General features: G+C 43.8%; 1 long non-coding RNA gene across 1 annotated transcript; it reads left to right on the forward strand.

Moving 5' to 3' along the window:
* The first annotated feature begins 1,770 nt into the window (after positions 1–1,770).
* LOC129714846 (uncharacterized) lies at positions 1,771–6,743 on the forward strand. The gene is made up of 3 exons (XR_008726418.1): positions 1,771–1,822; positions 2,529–2,555; positions 6,726–6,743. It is a non-coding gene; the product is annotated as an uncharacterized LOC129714846 (long non-coding RNA).
* Positions 6,744–7,069: the final 326 nt, after the last annotated feature.

Below are 7,069 nucleotides of genomic sequence, written 5' to 3' on the forward strand. Positions count from 1 at the left end.
GTACAGGTACACGAACTGTATTTTGTCATATGCCGCGGTTTATACTACTGTACACCGCTTCTAATAAAAATACAAATATATATATGTTTTTAATTAAGAAATAATTGATAACATCGCGACGACATTAGCAGGAAGTATATGGACTCCGCGGATTAGTGAGACCATTGCGAAAGTATGCAGATGTAGCAGTTTAGGTTCTTTAAGTTATTTTGCAGGCACCTAAATTCCGCAGTTTATCGACAACGAGCCGCCTCTGAAATTCAGCCAATGCGAAACGCTGAGAACATTGTCCTTTCTCCATTAGAGACAGCACAATATGGAGCATTACAATGCTTAGCCAGTTGGAGGCTCGTTTCCATGATGCCGCGTCTTGGAAAAGTGGGTCATGTAACTGTGACTCACATTTGAGGCCACTGTGATGTTTTTGTCCAAAGTAGTTGTCCGAAATTATTTCTCCTTTGATTTTCTTAACTTCTTATTTCGCCTTACAGAACTGGACAGATTGCGGAGATCTCTGCAAGAAACAAGTGAGGAAACGCCATTGCAAGATTGAGAGATATTGTGTCTGATATGGTCAACAAAATGTTGAAGGAAAGATTGGTGAAACACCAATGGTCTAGACAGTGTTTTGGAGAGGACGTGGGGCCGGGGAGATGTAACGAGGATAATTGGTGCAGGTTCTCAAGATCGAACCGAAAGTCGTGTCCTTAATGGTGTGAGTTCGTACATATCCCATTAATATGGGCATCGGTATTCAATCCGGAATACTGAGGGCTACTTCAATCATCCACTCTTCTTTGCAATTTTATGAGATCCGTCTTCAACTGCGTTCGTGTCTTTACAAACGCAAATAGCTTAAGATCTCTTCCCGGTTGTACGGATCGGGAATAAGAATGTGTTCATAAATATTTGCTGAAACAGAACAACTGCAGCTTCCAAAAACAGTTCCGGTTCTTGTATCGTGGCTAATAATGGAGCTGGAGCGAAAGCGGGAGCGGGAGCGGGAGCGTTAGCGGGAGCAGACTGGGCTCCGGATTTGAAAGTTAGAGCGATCATTGGCAGATTATGTTCCTGTAATCAGCAGCCTGAGAGTTTCAGAGACATCGCGCATCAGAAGGTGGTCATCGCTCAGGACAGAGGAGTGTAGGCAGAGAAGAAAACAAGTCACAATCCACCTTGTGTACTTACAATACAATACAATACAATACAATATTTATTACATGTCATTTGAACCTCAGTGAAGCTCAAAAGAAACTCCGTTTCCACAGCCATACAAACAGAGACAATTCCTACAAGCCATACAAACAATTCAATTTACACAAACATCCACCACAGGGAATCTCCTCCTCACTGTGATGGAAGGCAAAGTCTTTTCTCTCCCCGGCACCATTTCTCTCCCGATGTCGAAGCCCTATGCGGGCGATAGTAAGTCCCACGGCCATTTACTTCTCGATGTCTCACATGGGATTGGATATAGGGATTCGTTATTAACGTTTATATATGCTGCACTCAGTCAAAACTGTCTTGTAATAATCGCGACACTGATGTAAACGAATACCAAACGCTTGCCCTCGATCTCATCCCCAGCAAGTGAATTTCTCGCTGTTCCTCCTGTGAAAACGCGCATTATCAACGCGCAAGGGTACATAATACTCGTAATTGCCTTGAAAGTGATCGAATAGCATTCATGTAAATCCTAATCAACGTAAATCAGGGAAAGTTAATTGCATTATTCTAATCTTCCATGTCGTACCCCGCATGAGGACATTTATTTCTGTTTAATATTTCTCAACAGGAATGAACCTGAGTTTTCGAAATGCAGGTAACGTTCAGGCAAAACGTGTAAACCCCTGTCCCGCTTAGGACACCTGAACGGAAACCTCTGGAGACCTTGCGCCCCACCCAAGGTTTCCGTGAGGTTCCCGGAGGTTTTTGTCACTCTCCCTAATGGTCGAAAGTGGTTTCCGCGTAGTCGAGCTATGTTCCGGCGATTATTTCAAAAAATTCAAAACCGGACTCGACTAAAAATAGGTTGCCGTTTTAAAAATCGATAATTTTTTAGTCGAAGCCGGTTGCGATGCTAGTTGAAGGTGGTTGCCGGAGGTTGCAGGTAGTGGAAGGTAAGACCTGCCTGGTGGAATAAAACTGGGTGAAAAAAAGGTCTTACTAGCATCGCAACTGGCGTCGACTAAAAAATTACCCATTTTTTAAGCGGCTACCTATTTTTAATCGAGGCCGGTTATGAATTTTTTGAAAAAATCGCCGGAACATAGAAGATGCTCGACTACGCGGAAACAACTTTCGACCATTAGGGAGAGTGACAAAAACCTCCGGAAACCTCACGGAAACCTTGGGTGGGGCACAAGGTCTCCAGAGGGTTCCGTTCAGGTTTCCTAAGTGCGACTGGGACATTATTCTTCGTCAATTTTGTTTAGTATACTTTTGTTTTCAATAACACTTTCGGAGTACCATTCAAAATAAATCTTATCGCTTACATTTGTGATTTCCAATAAATGTAACTATTTTAGATCTACACAAGCCCTGTACGACACATGGTGAGTAATACACTTGGGATGCGTGCAACAATTGGGGCCTGGACATAATTCGCTGCCGGTGTTGAAATTAAGCAGACGCGGGAACGGGCAGCAAATACTAATCGTTTTGCAGACTGTTATACCATGCATCCGATTTTCATCTCTAGTTTATTTAATGGAATTTAATACGGATTCGATGTTTCTGTGGAATCTGGTCGGAAATAATTGTGGGTTAAAGCCCTGTCCCACGGTACGAGTTCATTCCAAGAGCCCTCCCGAGTTTGCCTTGATTCGAACTCGGAGATTTACGGTAATGGCCACTCGTCGGTACTCGGGGCTCTCGTAGACATTTTTCAACATGTTGAAAAATCTTCACCAGTCTTCCCGTGCTTACCTGCCGTTAGCGAGTCTTCCCGAGTACCTGCCGTTAGCGTTCCGAGCCGCTAAGAGACGTCCCGGAGCTCCGACGTACCGGCTACGTTAATGCTCCGTGCTTACCACGAGTTTGATTTTTTTTAAACTCGGGAGAACTCTTGGAATGAACTCGTACCGTTCCACGTGCTGTAGCTCTACCTGTAAAAAAAACACGAATTGTCTCAATTTTACGCACGTTTTGAGAAAATTTGCATTTTGTATTATTTCTCCGGCGGATTACTGGAATGGCGTCCAAGTGTGATCTGGGCAGAATCTGGTTATTTCCGAGATCGTCGAGGCCGGGGCATTGTGACCAACCACATTTGGGACAAAAGATACAAACATAAATACAGCAGTAAGGAGGGTGGTTTGGTATCACCGCCACTGGGATAAATTCTTCCAAAGTTTCTATTATACAATGATTTGGAGAACGAATCAGATTTTCGGTTCATGCTTGGGCACACGGTGGTTGTGCTAAAACATCAGACGAAACACAGCATCTATTTGATCAATATAATTAAGTTATCAGGATGGGCGTTCCTGGGATATTTTAACCGCCCCTTAATACTAGCGGAATTTATAGCAGCTAATGTACAAGAATGGGTGCAGCCGTTCTGAGAAGATATTCTAAGAATGGTATTAGAAAAATAAGCTTCGGAATTCAAAACCGATGCTTTTCTAAGTCGGTTCTGAGGCGGCAAAAACAGAGGCAATATCCAGTTCACCTTTTGGTCCAAATAGTTGAGATGGTCGGGAATCAAACCTGGGTTAACTGCTTGGAAGGCAACTATGCTCACCACTATACCACCGTCGCACCGCTGAGCTAATAGACATTAGACAATAGGTGCAAGAGTCGGCCACTCGGCCCTTCGAGCCAGCACCACCATTCACTGTGATCATGGATGATTACAATACAATACAATACAATACAATACCGCTTATTTGTCATTTGAACCTCACATGAAGTTCAAATGAAATTTGGTTTCTGCAGTCATACACCAAGAAAAAAAGAACCAAGACACACACCAACACAATTTACACAAACATCCATCACAGTGAATCTCCTGCTCACTGTGATGGGAGGCAAAGTCTTGTCTCTCCACTGTTCTCCATGCTTCTCCCGATGTCAAAGTCAAAGTCAAAGCTGATTATCCATAATCAGTATGTTTTTCCCGCATTTTGTGTCTATCTTAACCATATAACCATATAACCATATAACAATTACAGCACGGAAACAGGCCATCTCGACCCTTCTAGTCCGTGCCGAACACATAATCTCCCCTAGTCCCATATACCTGCGCTCATACCATAACCCTCCATTCCCTTCCCATCCATATAACTATCCAATTTATTTTTAAATGATAAAAACGAACCCGCCTCCACCACCTTCACTGGAAGCTCATTCCACACAGCTACCACTCTCTGAGTAAAGAAGTTCCCCCTCATATTACCCCTAAACTTCAGTCCCTTAATTCTCATGTCATGTCCCCTTGTTTGAATCTTCCCTGCTCTCAGTGGGAAAAGCTTTTCCACGTCAACTCTGTCTATCCCTCTCATCATTTTAAAAACCTCTATCGTCCCCCCTTAACCTTCTGCGCTCCAACGAATAAAGCCCTAACTTATTCAACCTATCTCTGTAACTTAGTTGCTGAAACCCAGGCAACATTCTAGTAAATCTCCTCTGTACTCTCTCTATTTTGTTGACATCCTTCCTATAATTAGGCGACCAAAACTGTACACCATACTCCAGAATTGGCCTCACCAATGCCTTGTACAATTTTAACATTACATCCCAACTTCTATACTCAATGCTCTGATTTATAAAGGCCAGCACACCAAAAGCTTTCTTTACCACCCTATCTACATGAGATTCCACTTTCAGGGAACTGTGCACAGTTATTCCCAGATCCCTCTGTTCACCTACATTCTTCAATTCCCTACCATTTACCATGTACGTCCTATTTTGATTTGTCCTGCCAAGATGTAGCACCTCACACTTATCAGCATTAAACTCCATCTGCCATCTTTCAGCCCACTCTTCCAACTGGCATAAATCTCTCTGTAGACTTTGAAACTCTACTTCATTACCCGCAACCCCACCTATCTTAGTATCATCTGCATACTTACTAATCCAATTTTACCACACCATCATCCAGATCATTGATGTACATGACAAACAACAGTGGACCCAACACAGATCCCTGCGGCACCCCACTCGTCACTGGCCTCCAACCTGACAAACAACCATCCACCATTACTCTCTGGCATCTCCCATTCAGCCACTGTTGAATCCATCTTGCTACTCCACCATTAATACCCAACCATTGAACCTTCTTAACCAACCTTCCATGAGGAACCTTGTCAAAGGCCTTACTGAAGTCCATATACACAACATCCACTGCGTTACCCTCATCAATTTCCCGTGTAACATCTTCAAAAAATTCAAGAAGATTAGTTAAACAAGACCTTCCAGGCACAAATCCATGTTGACTGTTCCTAATCAGACCCTGTTTATCCAGATACTTATATATATTATCTCTAAGTATTCTTTCCATTAATTTGCCCACCACTGACGTCAAACTAACAGGTCTATAAATGCTAGGTTTACTCTTAGACCCCTTTTTAAACAATGGAACAACATTTATATTTGTGTATATTTATAAAATGGAACAACATGTATATTTGTGTTCGCCACACACCGCAGCCACGGACTCCCGTCCTGGTGAGAATCAATATTTAGTGCGAAGACGGGATGGTAATCAACTGCATATTTAGCGTTCTGGACTGCCACTGAAGCATATAAAATCTATGTGTGTGGAAGATATTCCTCAAATGATGTACTTGTTGATGACGGAAACTCTCAGAGGTGTCGGTCGGAGAACATACGCCAAGAAAACCACAGGAAAATGCTTGAGGGAAAAGTCGTCAGTGAAACAGAGAAACCGATTACTGTAACATGAAGGGCCTGTCCCACGAGCATGCGACTCCATGCGGCAAGCGCGACCCATGCGACTCCATGCGGCAAGCTCGACCCATGCGACTCCATGCGGCAAGCTCGACCCATGCGACTGCATGCAGCAAGTGCGACCTAACGTGCTCGCTTGAGCCGTAGACCTCGCTGGGCGGGTCCCACTTCGATCGCCGGGGCCGTATGGAGTTGTGCGGAGCTGGTCCCGACATCGCGCCGGGTTCGGAACAGCTGACCGTGTTCAACAATTCTGCGCGGCAACGGCCTGTCGGCCCACAGTCGCCTCGACGCCGTACGTCACGCTCGAACTTCCCGCGGACTTCGCTCGAACTTCACGTCACTCACTCGACCTCCGCGCGGCCCGCGCTTCTGGTTTGGTCGCGCTTGCCGCATGCTTGTGGGACAGGCCCTTTAGGTCGCGCTTGCCGCATGCAGGTCGCATGCTCGTGGGACAGGCCCTTTAGTCTCAAGAGCGAAGTACGACGCAATATGAAATAAAATCAGGGGGAAAAACTTTAAATAGCCCAAAAATCTGAAGCAAAATGCTACCGCCGTCATAAGATCCACATCGTCCATGTTAAACTTCATCAAAAATCTGATGCAAGTCCATTATTTTAATATTTGAATCCATTTCTGAGCCATAATTTTTTGTGGTCACCCAAGCCATTTCCCATCCACTGCCAGTAACTGTAAGGAGACATGCCATTTGCAAATCACCTTTGTGATTCGGCCCGCACGATAATAATATGAGCATGTAAGGTACAGTCCCACCATGAGCTCTATTGCATAAATCTATTTATTTCATTCAGCACAAGAACTCACGGCAGGTAAGACTAAATTAATACTTCAAATAAATAGAATTTGAAAACAGAATAGCACGGTGAGTTTCTGCGGTGTTTCATCGCAATACCCCCAAGCGTTTGGAATACGCTTGTTTGGAACAATCCAATTCGCCAGGTTTTTTAATTGCTCAATGTATGGCATCAGACTAAAATGTAAATAAATTCATCTTTTATAATTAATGTATTCACTATCGTTATTTTGCTAATTTACACTATCTACCGTTTGAAACATAGAAAATAGCTGCAGGAATAGGCCAACCGGCCCTTCGTGCCAGCACCGTAATTCAATATAACCATGGCTGATCATCCAA

Source organism: Leucoraja erinacea, chromosome 42 (assembly GCF_028641065.1).
Source record: "Leucoraja erinacea ecotype New England chromosome 42, Leri_hhj_1, whole genome shotgun sequence".
Lineage (NCBI taxonomy): Eukaryota > Metazoa > Chordata > Chondrichthyes > Rajiformes > Rajidae > Leucoraja > Leucoraja erinaceus.